Genomic DNA, 14,397 nt, shown 5'->3' with positions numbered 1-14,397 from the left:
CCCACGGCGCCCTCAGCCTTGTCGCAAGGTATTGATGAAATGGCACCCCAGGGGCTTAGCATAGCCACAAGAACCCATCCTGGGGGTGGTCCTTTAATGTGACCCAGACTTGGCAGTCAACGAGTTCATTGAGAATTGGGAAACATCGAGGAAAGGTCAGCCATCACCCGCTACCTTTTACATACGGAATGTGCTTCTATTCCTTACAGTTGGTTTGAAATAAAAGAATTGAAATCTGCTACATATTAACCCTGTATAACTAAAGGCAAAACTTAGTTTCGGATAGAGTGGAGAGAGGTTATAACATCTGTCAGTTTTTATTGCGGTTTGTGCCCCTGTTAGGGACATTCACTCTCTTTATTTTTCCTATTTACCGTTATCGAAAGAGAAAATAAAAGAAAAATACTACATTTTGGGATGACACCAGAACAGTAATAGAGGGGAAATCTTCCGATAGGTATACTAGTTCTGGTGACACCCTGGGATTCCCTCACTTTGGAGGGATTTCCTCTCACCTCCTGTTTGGCTATGGGACAGGATGTGAAGGGAAATCTCCCCAATGGGACACAGATGGTAAAAAAAAAAAAAAACTCCTTTACTCTATCCAAAAGTAAATAAAAAAGTTTTGCATTTAGTTCTACTCTAAATTCTACTTTTTTTGCACATACTGTATAGTCACAGACTAGAACAAACATGTTGTTTATGATTATGTTCTAATACAGGTAGTGAAGTGAAATTTCTAAAGTGGAACTTTATCCTAAAATTCAGATATGAATTGGCTATCACAAACAATTCCATCCTGAACACAGAAACAGAAAAATGATGTCAGAAAAAACAAGAACAAAAGAACAAGTCTGCCCCATATATATATATATATATATATATATATGTAGCACCACCCCCGCACAGTGTTGCCAACCGCCCGTAGATTTACGGACAGCCCGTAAAAAAAGGGCACTTTTCTCCTGCCCGTAAATGCCCGTAGCAGGAGAAAAGTGCCCGTAAATCTACTGCGGTGGCGGCACTGTCAGAACTGCGCATGCGCGGCGCGCAGTTCCGGAGATGCCCGAGTTCTTCTCTCGACTCTCGCACTCGCAGCGATGCAGACTGCCAGACTCGCACTGTTCGTTGGACGAGTGTCACTGCACTGCCCGCCTGCGCCCGCCCCTAAGTCCGCCCCCGCCCCTGCCATAATTTAAGTTTTCCCGCCGCCGCCGCCTCACCGGCCATGCAGAGTCACTCTATCTGGAGTGGACTAGGAGATGCTGCCGCTAAATGGATGCCTGGTGGAGTGGACAGAGCAGTCACAGACTGACAGCCGAGGCAGAGGACTGGTAAGTGCTGGGGCTCCGAGCCTCCGACAGCTAGCAGGAGCAGACTGGAGTAGAGAGATGAGTCAGGGGGCAGAGGACATCAGTGTCCTGCTCCTGTGCCCCCTTCACCTCTCCACAGGCAGTGTCACAGCTTCACTCTGCACTAGTAATGTCACTGATGTTTGTGGCTGTGGAGAGGTGAAGGGGACTTAGGAGGAGGACACTCATGTGGAGAGCTCTGACCATCTCCTGTACCATGTACACAGTCCCTGACCACCCCTCTGTACCATGTCCGCAGTCCCTGACCCCCCCTCTGTACCATGTCCGCAGTCCCTGACCACCCCTCTGTACCATGTCCGCAGTCCCTGACCCCCCCTCTGTACCATGTCCGCAGTCCCTGACCCCCCCTCTGTACCATGTCCGCAGTCCCTGACCCCCCCTCTGTACCATGTCCGCAGTCCCTGACCCCCCCTCTGTACCATGTCCGCAGTCCCTGACCCCCCCTCTGTACCATGTCCGCAGTCCCTGACCCCCCTCTGTACCATGTCCGCAGTCCCTGACCCCCCCTCTGTACCATGTCCGCAGTCCCTGACCCCCCCCCTCTGTACCATGTCCGCAGTCCCTGACCACCCCTCTGTACCATGTCCGCAGTCCCTGACCACCCCTCTGTACCATGTCCGCAGTCCCTGACCACCCCTCTGTACCATGTCCTCAGTCCCTGACCACCCCCTTTACCATGTCCTCAGTCTCTGACCACCCCCTTTACCATGTCCTCAGTCTCTGACCACCCCCTTTACCATGTCCGCAGTCTCTGACCACCCCCTTTACCATGTCTGCAGTCCCTGACCCCCCCTCTGTACCATGTCCGCAGTCCCTGACCCCCCCTCTGTACCATGTCCGCAGTCCCTGACCCCCCCTCTGTACCATGTCCGCAGTCCCTGACCCCCCCTCTGTACCATGTCCGCAGTCCCTGACCCCCCCTCTGTACCATGTCCGCAGTCCCTGACCCCCCCTCTGTACCATGTCCGCAGTCCCTGACCCCCCTCTGTACCATGTCCGCAGTCCCTGACCACCCCTCTGTACCATGTCCGCAGTCCCTGACCACCCCTCTGTACCATGTCCGCAGTCCCTGACCACCCCTCTGTACCATGTCCGCAGTCCCTGACCACCCCTCTGTACCATGTCCGCAGTCCCTGACCACCCCCTTTACCATGTCCTCAGTCTCTGACCACCCCCTTTACCATGTCCTCAGTCTCTGACCACCCCCTTTACCATGTCCTCAGTCTCTGACCACCCCCTTTACCATGTCCGCAGTCTCTGACCACCCCCTTTACCATGTCCGCAGTCTCTGACCACCCCCTTTACCATGTCCGCAGTCTCTGACCACCCCCTGTACCATGTCCGCAGTCTCTGACCACCTCCTGTACCATGTCCGCAGTCTCTGACCACCTCCTGTACCATGTCCGCAGTCTCTGACCACCTCCTGTACCATGTCCGCAGTCTCTGACCACCTCCTGTACCATGTCCGCAGTCTCTGACCACCTCCTGTACCATGTCCTCAGTCTCTGACCACCTCCTGTACCATGTCCGCAGTCTCTGTCCACCTCCTGTACCATGTCCGCAGTCTCTGTCCACCTCCTGTACCATGTCCGCAGTCTCTGACCACCTCCTGTACCATGTCCGCAGTCTCTGACCACCTCCTGTACCATGTCCGCAGTCTCTGACCACCTCCTGTACCATGTCCGCAGTCTCTGACCACCTCCTGTACCATGTCCGCAGTCTCTGACCACCTCCTGTACCATGTCCGCAGTCTCTGACCACCTCCTGTACCATGTCCGCAGTCTCTGACCACCTCCTGTACCATGTCCGCAGTCTCTGACCACCTCCTGTACCATGTCCGCAGTCTCTGACCACCTCCTGTACCATGTCCGCAGTCTTTGACCATCTCTTGTCTTTTATCATGTCTGCAGGGGAGTCTGGACTCTGGAGAGGAGTCAAGAGTGAGAGCGCTGCCAGGATGGGGGGTCACAAGAGAAGTCAGATGTGCGGGGCCTGCGGAGTGGAGACAGGGGCCATCTGACTGAGCCCTGCACAGTGCACCTGAGAGGAGGTCAGTGACAGAGCCGCCAGACCAGTCTGATGGGGGGGGGGGTCACTGATGTAAGGGGGCACTGATATAAAGATCCCTCTATATTAGTAACCCCCCATATCTTAATGTATTCACTCCACTGTGTAAGGTGGTCTCTGGTCACAAGATTGCCCCCCACATCAGAGTTCCTGGCGTTCCCCTTTACATCAGAGTCTGCAGGATTCTCCCCTTACAGTGCGAAGAGGGAACTCTGCGGACCCTGATTTAAAAGGGAACTCTGATGTAAAGGAGAATGCAGTGGACTCTGATATATGGGGGAACGCTGTGCTGGCTGGGTTATATTAACCTGATCTTCATGTTAATGGAGAAATATGGTTTTTGACTTTTGTTTAACCTAAACACGTTGCTAATAGCTCTATCTACATGTTTATAGTTTAAGTATTGATATTTGCACGGTTTAGCACTGAAAACAGCCTGTTTATGTACATTTTTGCACTGCCAGTAAAAAATTGGTGCCGTCCGTAAATTTTGGACGTTCTGCCAGTAAATTTCCCTCTCGGGGGTTGGCAACACTGCCCCCGCAGGAGCTGCTGATAATGTTATTGGGTCTACACCCTGCCTAACAACCCACAGAATTGGCTCGAAACCTCCCTAGGCACAACTGACCCCGAATAGGACTGGACTATCAAATGGATGCACAGATTTGAATACAACACTTCAATATGCAATAGTGACTTGTTACCTTCCTTCAATGGTAGTCCTTCTGGGTGACACAATGGAACAACACACAGGGTTGCGATTAATTAGAGCTTAATTTACTATGTATCAGAATGAACAAGTGAGATACAATGAAATATGGTTCTTTAAGAAATTACTTAAATTAGCTTAGAAAGATAAAAGAATAACCCCACACTCTTCCTTTGATTTCTGCTAGACACAGTACCAGACAGGTAGGCCTATCTGAGTCCCTCCCCAAAGTTCTCTTCTTTCTTCTTGATATCTTCGCTAGCAATGGTGGTGCACAGATCTATTTGTACTCCACATTAGAAATGGATGATCAAGAGAGAGAAAAAGAGCAGCGAACTGTTGACTGTCACCGCAGGGTGTTTGTGTAACTGAGCAGTAACTTCTGTGGGAGAGGTAGGCCTCTGGCAGCTCCTTTACAAATACTGATGTTTGTCTCTGAATCTCCTGTGATGGTATGCTGATCTACCCGGGGTTTATCACCTTCTGTCACGCTACCGCTATCTGTAGATAAAGCTACCTCTTTAGCAGATAAAGTCAGTTCTTGGGCAAGTGCCCTCTCACCAACAGGAGTTTCCCTTTCGCGCGCTCCGCTGCTGTCTTGGTCTCCATTCTCTGTATTTCAGCCGCTCGAGGTCTTTGTGGTGGATGACTCCGGTCTCTGCAAACAGCGATAGGACCTCCGGGAAAGTGTCTCGTGCTTGAGATAGAAAGTTTCAACGTCGTCACTCCAGGCTCAGAGGCTTTGGCCTAACATACAGCATCAGTCCTCAGCTCTAGCTTCTTGCTTCCTCGGAGTCCGGTGTAGAAGGGCCGAGCCTGGCTCCTCCCTTCCTTTAAATAACTTCCCCCATAAAGCTGTGCGGTGCGGCCGTGCACCCTGGTCCTTGCAAAGCACCATGGACAATGTAGTCTCCTCAACTTCCTGAAAAGAAGGTCACAGCCCGAGAAATTCCACGCAGCTACCACTAGAGGGAGCCTAGTTCCTTCCCAAATGTCAAACAATATCTTTCAGGCATATATAACACCGCTACACACTCCCCCCACTTGAGAAACTTTGGTCCCCAAAGAGGTCAACAGTATGTACCCTAGTGCATAAGTTGGCATTATACAACAAAAACATTAACATATGCCTAACAGGGAGTTATCTTCCTTGTCATAAGCAGAATTCAAACTCAACAACTGCATATTACAACACAGGTTCGACAAAGGGACCTCCCACCAATTGTCGGGGGAGGGGAGGCAAATCTGGTCACAGACCCCCGACACTTGGGTGGCTTGTACAGATGTGCCTGGGGGTGAGCTAGGGTTGTCCTCCACCAAATCTGCGGTGGAAGAACTAGGCTGATCAAGAGATCTTTTGGAAGTAAAGACAGCTTCTTCCGAGCATTCACCCAATTGGTCATAGGTCAGTCTCTTAGGTGGGTGAATGACTCTCCTTTCCCTCTGGTCCTTTGGAGGCATGGTTTCAGAGGTACTAGGACCAGCCACTTCTGAGGATTCTTCAGTGTCCTCCTCCTCATGTTCCAACACACAGGAATCTGATGTTTCGAGAGCGGTCAGTTCTTCTTCAGAGAAAGGTGCAACCTCCTCCTCAGGGTCTTTATCCTCAACTACTTCTTCTGGAAGCATGTGAAAAGGTATGAATTCGGGGGCTTCTGCCCGGAGGGTTCCTCTTTCAGCCACTTCGGAGGAAGACAGGGAGGCAGGTGTGGGTTCTGGTAACTGAGATGACCACATCCAGTCAGGTACCTCCTCTTCATCTTCCAGATCTTCAGAAGGAGAGTTTCCCTCCCTCACATCTGGGAGTGTCGACTGAGATCTGGTGACTGGTCTGGACAGGCGAGAGGTCGAAGGGGTCTCTGGCGAATCTACAACAGGAGGCATGCGAACTGCTTCAGAGAGAGGCAGTAAATGGTTTCTATGCCAAGTCTTCAATGGACCCACACTTCCTTCAGGCAGAATTTGATACACAGGGAGATTTGGTAGTTGCTTGTAGATAACATAAGGTTGGGACTTCCAGCGGTCTGCCAACTTGTGTTTTCCCGGGACACCCAAGTTCCTCAACAATACCCTGCCCCCTGGTTGCAAGTCTTGGATCCGAACTTTTAAGTCGAAATTTCTTTTATTCCTCAGTCCACGTTGATCAGATGTGGCCTGAGCTTTGTCATAGGCCGATTTCAGACTCTTCCGCAGTCGGTCCACATATCCCTTGTGCGATGCTGAAGAGGTATGATCGGGCGATATGCCAAAGGCCAAATCCACTGGCAACCGAGCCTCCCGTCCAAACATTAGACGATAAGGGGAGTATCCAGTAGCATCACTGACAGTACTGTTGTAGGCATGCACAATGGCAGCTACATGTTTGCCCCAATGCTGTTTCTTCTCTGAGCTCAAAGTCCCCAACATGTTCAAAAGAGTTCTGTTAAATCGTTCCGGCTGGGCATCCCCTTGTGGAGTGGTAGGGAGTAGTTCTAGTCTTTTGGATGCCTAACAGATCTAACAGTCTCTTGATCAGTCTGCTTTCAAAGTCTCTTCCCTGATCTGAGTGGAGGCGTTGTGGTAACCCATAGTGTACAAAGAACTTTTCTACAAGAACTTTGGCTACTGTAGAGGCCTTCTGATCCCTTGTTGGGAATGCTTGGGCGTATCTGGTAAAATGGTCTGTTACCACAAGGACATTCCCTTGGCCACTCAGATCAGGCTCTAGGCAAAGGAAATCAATGCACACCAGTTCCATGGGTCCCTGGCTTTGCAGATGGCCCATTGGGGCTGCTTGACGTGGCAGAGTCTTCCTTTGTATACATCGGACACAAGAATGACAGTATCCTTCAACTTCGGCCCTCATACAAGGCCAGTAGAACCTGTCTCTGACAAGCTGAAAAGTTCTTTCAGGCCCCAGATGGCCATGATTATCATGAAGAGCAGCCAGAACTCCCTCCCTGTATTTAGCTGGTAAGAACAGTTGCCACTTCCCCTCCAGATCTTCAGATGGACCTCTCCGGTAGGCCACCCCTTCTCGGATCTGTAACCGGGTCCACTCTCTATGCAACAGACGGGCCCCCTGAGGGGAGTCGGTTAGAAGCAACTCAGGGCGCAGGATCTCCAAGGCTTCCAAAAGAAGTTTTCCCAGAGGGTCTTCTAGCTGCTCCTTCCTCAAGTCCCTTTTCGACAGCCGGGGCAAATCTTTCCCTTCAACCTGGGTCACCCTGCAATAGTATTTGGGTACTCCGACAGCCGAAACCCCAATCTCTTCAGCTCTTGATCCTCCTCTGGATCGAAATTCAGTTCCCTGATATAGGGCACGCACCCCTTCTGGAGCCAAATGGGTCCATTCTTCCTCAGGTTCGTGTGGTGCATGCAACCTTCTGGATAGGGCATCTGCATCCCTGTTCCCGATTCCTGGCCGATACTTCAGGCTGAAGTTGAAGCTAGAGAGGGCAGCCAACCATCTGTGTCCCGTGGCATCCAGCTTGGCTGTAGTCAACAGATCGGTAAGGGGATTATTATCCGTCTTGACAATTAATTCAGCTCCGTACAGGTAGTCTTTCAGTTTGTCAACCACTGCCCACTTCAAGGCCAAGAATTCAAGTTTGTGGGTAGGATAATTCCTTTCAGCAGGTAGTAGACTCCTGCTCACGTAGGCGACAGGTCGCAAGTGACCCTCATGTTCCTGGTAGAGTACCCCACCCAGCCCATCTCGGCTGGCATCGACATGCAGTTCATATGGTTTCATGGGGTCTGCATAGGCCAACACAGGGGCAGTGGTTAGATTCTTTTTCAGCTGAACAAAAGCCCCTTCACATTCTGGGGTCCACTGGTCCTGGATGGAGCGTGACCAGCTCAGGAACGTCATCTTCCTCGTTCTTTAGTAGCTCATTGAGGGGTCGGGCAATCTGGGCGAACCCCTCCACAAACCTCCTGTAATAGGAGCAAAAGCCCAAGAACGACTGAAGTTCGGTCACATTTGTGGGTCTCGGCCAGGAGGCGACAGCATCCAGCTTGGCTGGGTCGGTGGCTACCCCTTCTGCAGACACGATGTGGCCCAGGTAATGGACCGAGGATTGATAGAACTGACACTTCTCAGGAGAAAGCTTCAGGCCTTCTTCATGTAGTCTCTTCAGGACCTTTTCCAACCTTTCCTCGTGTTCTTCCAAAGTCCTGCCAAACACGATAACATCATCAAAGTATACCAGTACCTCTATCAAATTCATATCCCCAACGGTCCTTTCCATCAGCCTCTGGAAGGTAGCAGGGGCTCCTGACAACTCCTGGGGCATGCGATTGAACTCAAAGAACCCCACGGGGGTTATGAAGGCGGTCTTCTCCCGGTCTTCAGGGTGCATGGGGATCTGATAGTATCCACTCTTTAAATCCATCACACTGAACCACCTCGCCCCTGACAGGCTCTGTAGGGCGTCTTCAATTCGAGGAGTGGTATACTGGTCTGGGATGGTCCTTCTGTTCAGTGTTCGGTAGTCGATACAAAGCCTCAAAGATCCGTTTTTCTTCCGGACTACCACTATCGGAGAAGCATATGGGCTTCTGGATTCTCGAATAACCCCAGTCTTCTTGAGTTCCCCCAGCTGCTGACGTAGATCTTCTAAGTCGCCGAGGGGAACTCGCCGGACTCTTTCTCGGAAAGGTTTGTCCTCACTCAGGTGGATCTTATGGGTGGCACTCCTGGCGCATCCCACGTCAAACTCATCCCTAGAAAATATTCTTCGCCATCGAGCAAGTTGTGCCTTGGCCCTCTTCAGCCATTCCGGTGGGAGGGCAGGGTTTCCAGAGCAGAGCTCTTCTATGACAACTTCACCCCTTTCCTCCTCTTTAAGATCAGATGGGACAACTGGGGTAGCCGGGTTAACTTGGCCCAACAGCACTCTGGCCGGTACCTTCACCGGTGTAGTAGAGGTGTTTCTGACACTCACTAAAACCCTTCCGTGGTTTTTCTGTAACACCTTCAAAGGGATCACTTCAGGGATTACTTCTATCCCTCTCTCCTCTTCCTTTGGACCTGATTCAAAAATGATAAAAGGGCCCGGCTGTTTCCATGTGAGTTTAACAGAAGCTTTCAGACAAGCCACCTCTCCTGGCTGCAAGACCTTTTCCGTTCTGTCCAACTTCCAGAGTCTTCCAACTCCTTCTGCAGGAGTCTCTTGCTCCAATACTAATCGTTGATAGGCCTGCCGTAGCATGGGGTGAATCCTTGGCGCTGGAGCATCCTGTCCCTGGACCAGTTGTGTCAGGAGGCGCCTTACCAGGTCAGTGTTGGTCCCTACGATGAGGGAGCTTTTGTTGGCCCCTGGGGGACGAGGACAGACCACCGCTAGGGTGTCGAAGGTTTCAGCTTCACCAGCCACTGATGGGTCAAAGGTCAACTTGATTGGCAGATACCCGTCATAGGGAAAACTTTGGGTCCCGATACCCCATATCTCCAGATCTTCCAACTTCTGCAGGGGTAGATGGGTAAGGTGTTTATCATAGAAGTCTCTATACAGAAGAGTCACTTGGGCCCCAGTGTCAAGAAGGGCTCTTGTGTAAATTCCCTCTACCTGGACGGAGACTACAGGAGAAGGCCCGACCAAGTTAGTTGGGAATTCTCTTAAAGTGGCCTTGTTGTCTGATTCAGTTCTCTGCACCCAGGCTCTTTTCTTCCTTCTTGAATTCTGGCCCAGCTGGGCCTGGTGTGCATTGATTTTCCTCCCCTCAGTAGCCTGGAGTATAGAACTAGGGGCGTTGTACCTAGATCTGACCCCCTGACTCAGTTTCCCTGAACCAGTGAGCCTCTTGGAGTCCCTTGAAACTGGCGGGCACCTGGTTGACTCCTTCACCGGGGCCCTTTGAAGTTTCCCGCTGGCTTGCTGGGTTTTAAGACAACCTTTCCTGGGCTGGGACATACTCCTCTAACATGTCCTACTCCCCCACAGTTGAAACAAGTTAACAATCTTGTAGGTCTTGTAGGTCTTGGTTCCGGATCTGCTTGAAGGTTAGCAGGTTCATCTGGCTTCTCCGATATGTTCCCATTAGGTAGAGTGGACGCCTGACTAGTCAGAATAGACACCATTTCTATCAACTGGGACACCTGGGTCTTTAGGAGTTCAACTTGCGAGTCACCTTCTTCTACACTTATCACTCTGACCCGAGCAGTTGAGTCAAACTGCCGACTCTTCTTTTTGTTGTCCAACATGACTTCTTCCTCTCTGACTATTCAAATCAGGTCAGGGTATTCTAGAATGCCACCATCTTGACGAGTTCGCAACAGTATGGCAATGGGATCTAAAGGTTGAGCCCCTCTCAACACCTGCCGTGCACGAGTCTCATCTACCTTCCGGGGGTCTATCCCTTTCTTTAACAGGATTTGGTGGATGATCTTATCCAGGCGTCTAATAAATTCGGACAACTTCTCTTCCTGTTCTTGGTAACAGTGGTCTAACTGGTAAAGAAGTTCAGCCACGTTCTCCGTCCGACCAAATACATCTTGTAGAATGTCTAGATAATCCTGTGCAGTACAGTTCTTTTAGCTTAACTTGAGATTACGTACGGCCTCTAGTGCAGGCCCCCTTAAACTTTCTGTGATTCTCTGTTTCTTCTGCTGTTCTGGTACCTCCCACTCTTCCAAAGCCTGAGTGGGGGTATCTAACCACTCTTCAAACCCATCTTCTGCTGAAGGCACAGGCTGTTTCCCAGAGAATGTTCTGAGCTTCCTATATCCAGTCATCAGATAGTTTGGGGAGTCCTTACTACATTTTGCTACGATTTCCCCAAGAACAGCACACAGTTCTGAGCTAAAGGTAGACAAAGGTGGTGACTCTGGACTCCCTTCTTGGACACCTTTTTCTTTGCTGGATCCCCCAGGAGTGGTGGATGAGGGACCTTCAGTAGGAACTCCTGGGTGTATTAAAAAGAGTTCTGTTTGGTCGGTAGTTTTTATACTGGTTCCATTGAAGTAATCAGGGACCCCCTTCCTCCACTCACACAATGCATACGTTTGTGGAAAGGTGGTGTCTGTCTTTATGTCAATCACCCAGAATTTCCTGTCTGTGGATAGTGCCCTTAAAACTGGGAGGAGTTTTCCCTCAGTCCAGACCTCTCCCTTGATTTCAACCACCAGGCCATTTTCCACTGCGACATTCTCTTCCTTGCACCACTCGGCTGCAGCGGTGGGATCCATTTTTGCGTTAGGGGGGGGGATTCTGTGGCTGAGAGGGTTGTGTTGCAGGACTGTAGAAATCCCGGATGAGCCCCCACGTGTAGCACCACCCCCGCAGGAGCTGCTGATTATGTTATTGGGTCTACACCCTGCCTAACAACCCACAGAATTGGCTCGAAACCTCCCTAGGCACAACTGACCCCGAATAGGACTGGACTATCAAATGGATGCACAGATTTGAATACAACACTTCAATATGCAATAGTGACTTGTTACCTTCCTTCAATGGTAGTCCTTCTGGGTGACACAATGGAACAACACACAGGGTTGAGATTAATTAGAGCTTAATTTACTATGTATCAGAATGAACAAGTGAGATACAATGAAATATGGTTCTTTAAGAAATTACTTAAATCAGCTTAGAAAGATAAAAGAATAACCCCACACTCTTCCTTTGATTTCTGCTAGACACAGTACCAGACAGGTAGGCCTATCTGAGTCCCTCCCCAAAGTTCCAGGGCCGATCCTAGGCGGGTTCGGAGGGTGCCCAGGCACCGTGTGAGGGGGGAGCACATAACCCTAAAAATCTCCCGCAAGTCGCGGGAGTCTCTCACTGCAGCAGTGAGAGAACGGAGCCTCTGTACACCGTGATTGCCACACGCAGACTCTGCCTGCTTAGCTGTTGCCGCCTCTTCACTGCCATCTAGCGGCGACATGGGGTAATTTCCGTCGGCACACTGCTGCACTTTTCTCCATTGCCAAGGAGAGTGCGGCAGTTCCGGTGTTATCCCGCAGTGAGATCCCGGTGTAACGTGAGAATTACCTACCCCGTGAGAAAAACCTACCCTCGTCACTTCCGGCGAGGAACAGCTGAGCAGCGCAGCAGTGCGCATGCTCACAGCCCCGGATACCTAATGGAGCAGCTGAGAATCAGACTAGTGCGCATGCGCACTAGTATGAAACGAGCACGGTGTCCGTGAAAAAAACCTACGTACGCGGGGGTTACATTAAAACAGCTGTGCTGCAATATCACTCATCTCCGCTCCTATCACTGTCACTACCCTGATCTTGGCTAGTAAATATAAAAGCGTCTGGCGGCTCCGTGATTTATCTTTTCATACAGCCGCCGCCGCTTTTATATTTACTATCGGAGATGATTGTAGTGACAGGGGTAGGAGCGGGGATGACTCGTATTGCAGCACAGCTGTTTTAATGTAACTGCTCGCGTTACACACACTGCCGTGAACCGGAAGTGACGAGGGTAGGTTTTTCTCACGGGTAGGTAATTCTCACTGAACACCGGGACCAAGCGGAGGATCCCCCTGGAGCTAGGGACCAGGATAGGTGAGCTCTCCTCCCCCCATGTGGATGTGAGATCAGCGCTGGCTGCTGCAGCCTGATCCCCTCCGTCACTGACTCCATCAGTTATTGTAGTATCCTCTTCAAGCTGGCCATAGAATCTGATAAGTTGAAATTCTGCTGCTTCATCAGGGACTGACCAATTTACTGGGATCGTGATACGGGGGGGGCAGGCAATAGGGGCAATTGGCACCACACACAGTGGTTAGGGTGTGCCTAGGCACACCTGGCACACCCCCTGTGCATGCCTATAAATATACTCCTATATTGTTTACTCCCGCTTGTCCATAATAGTTTTCAGGGCACAGCAGAGCTTGGTCACTCCTTCTCAGTGCCAAGGCAGCATGTCTCTTTTAAAAGTGAAACATACCACAGTCACATAAAAAGGAGGACCCTCTTCTCTTTGTATGGTATTTTTTTTAAATGTCCTCTGTGGCAGTGACTGGCTCTCCATCATGTCCTTTGTTTGACAATTCCTTTCCTATTAGCCTTGAAATTGACCAGAATTGACTTTTAAGATTTTTCCCTATAGATTTAAAAAAGTGGGGCTGAGTACTTCTCTGCCATGGATAACAGGCTTCCTGTCAGGGCAGCCATCAGAAATGATGGGGTCCTTTACACAGCTATAGGCCTGGGTCCCCCCAGGCCTGACCACCAACATTCCCCACGGCCCTCCCTGTGGCCCTCCCACAGAATCCTTCAGTGCACCCACTTTTATTTTAAAATTCTTACACCTTTATATATCCTCCATCCACCTCCAGTCCCATCTCCTCCCTCCCATGTCCTCTTTCTCCATCACATGTCCTCCTCCTCTTCCAGTCCCATCTCCTCCCTCCCATGTCCTACTTCTCCATCCCATGTCCTCTTTCTCCATCATATGTCCTCCTCCTCTTCCAGTCTCATCTCTTCCATCCCATGTTCTCCTCATGCTCATTCACATAGGTGTTGTGGCCTATACAGTGTGAATTAGTGGCTATTGCTGTGTCCAGGCCGGCTATGTTACCCTATGGGGACGCAGCAGCAGTACGAACACACCTGCAGGTCGTAATTTGATAGGTGTGTGGGTGCAGGTAGAAGGCCCTAAGCACAGACAGTATGCATTCGGGGCCTCTCACCTTCACACCTGAGAATTTAGGAACTGTGGCTGTATTTACAGTATACAGCCATTGCATCCTCATAGAGTAACAGGTGGCTCCAGCAAACCTCTCATTCACACTTTATGGTCAGAGAACCAGTTTGAACAAGACCTTACATTTTGTAAATTTTTTTCATCATTTTTGAAAATTATTTTTGTACAATTTCTTAAAAATAATATTTTTTTAACAATATATTTTTTACATTTTTAAAATATATATTTTTTTTTTTTTACAACTCTGTTAAGGAAGGGGGGGGGGGGGTCCTTTGGTGAGATATCAGGGGTCTAAACAGACCCCTGATATCTCACCTTTGAGACAGAGGAAGGATTTGAGGACACATTCTTCAATTCCATTTTTTATAGCCTTAGCTGCACTGTAGAAGAACGAACAGGAGACAGAGACTCCTGTTCATTCATAAACTGAAGCATAGTAAACACAGTTTACTATACTTAGTTATCAGTAGACACAGGAGCGATCAGTACCGATCGCACACTATGTCCATTCATTCACTAAAGGAAGGGGCCTGTAAATGACATATTTACTGGCCCCTTTCACTACTCTCCATCCTGACAGATGCTCCTGTGTACCCACAGCCGCTGCAGG

The 14,397-nt window shown here is 50.1% G+C and overlaps 2 protein-coding genes across 2 annotated transcripts in view; both read right to left on the bottom strand.

The window, feature by feature from the left end:
• Window positions 1-14,397, bottom strand: part of LOC309553574 (A.superbus venom factor 1-like) — a 1,719,715-nt gene that overhangs the window by 1,021,742 nt on the left and 683,576 nt on the right. The gene's annotated exons all lie outside the window — the stretch shown is intronic.
• LOC309553584 (A.superbus venom factor 2-like) overlaps window positions 1-14,397 on the bottom strand; it is a 453,522-nt gene that overhangs the window by 14,777 nt on the left and 424,348 nt on the right. The window lies entirely within an intron of this gene.

The sequence above is a fragment of the Pelophylax lessonae genome, assembly GCF_965119305.1.
Source record: "Pelophylax lessonae genome assembly, chromosome: 4".
Lineage (NCBI taxonomy): Eukaryota > Metazoa > Chordata > Amphibia > Anura > Ranidae > Pelophylax > Pelophylax lessonae.
The sequence above is the reverse complement of the archived record's forward strand: the minus strand, read 5'-3'. Positions and strand labels throughout refer to the sequence as shown.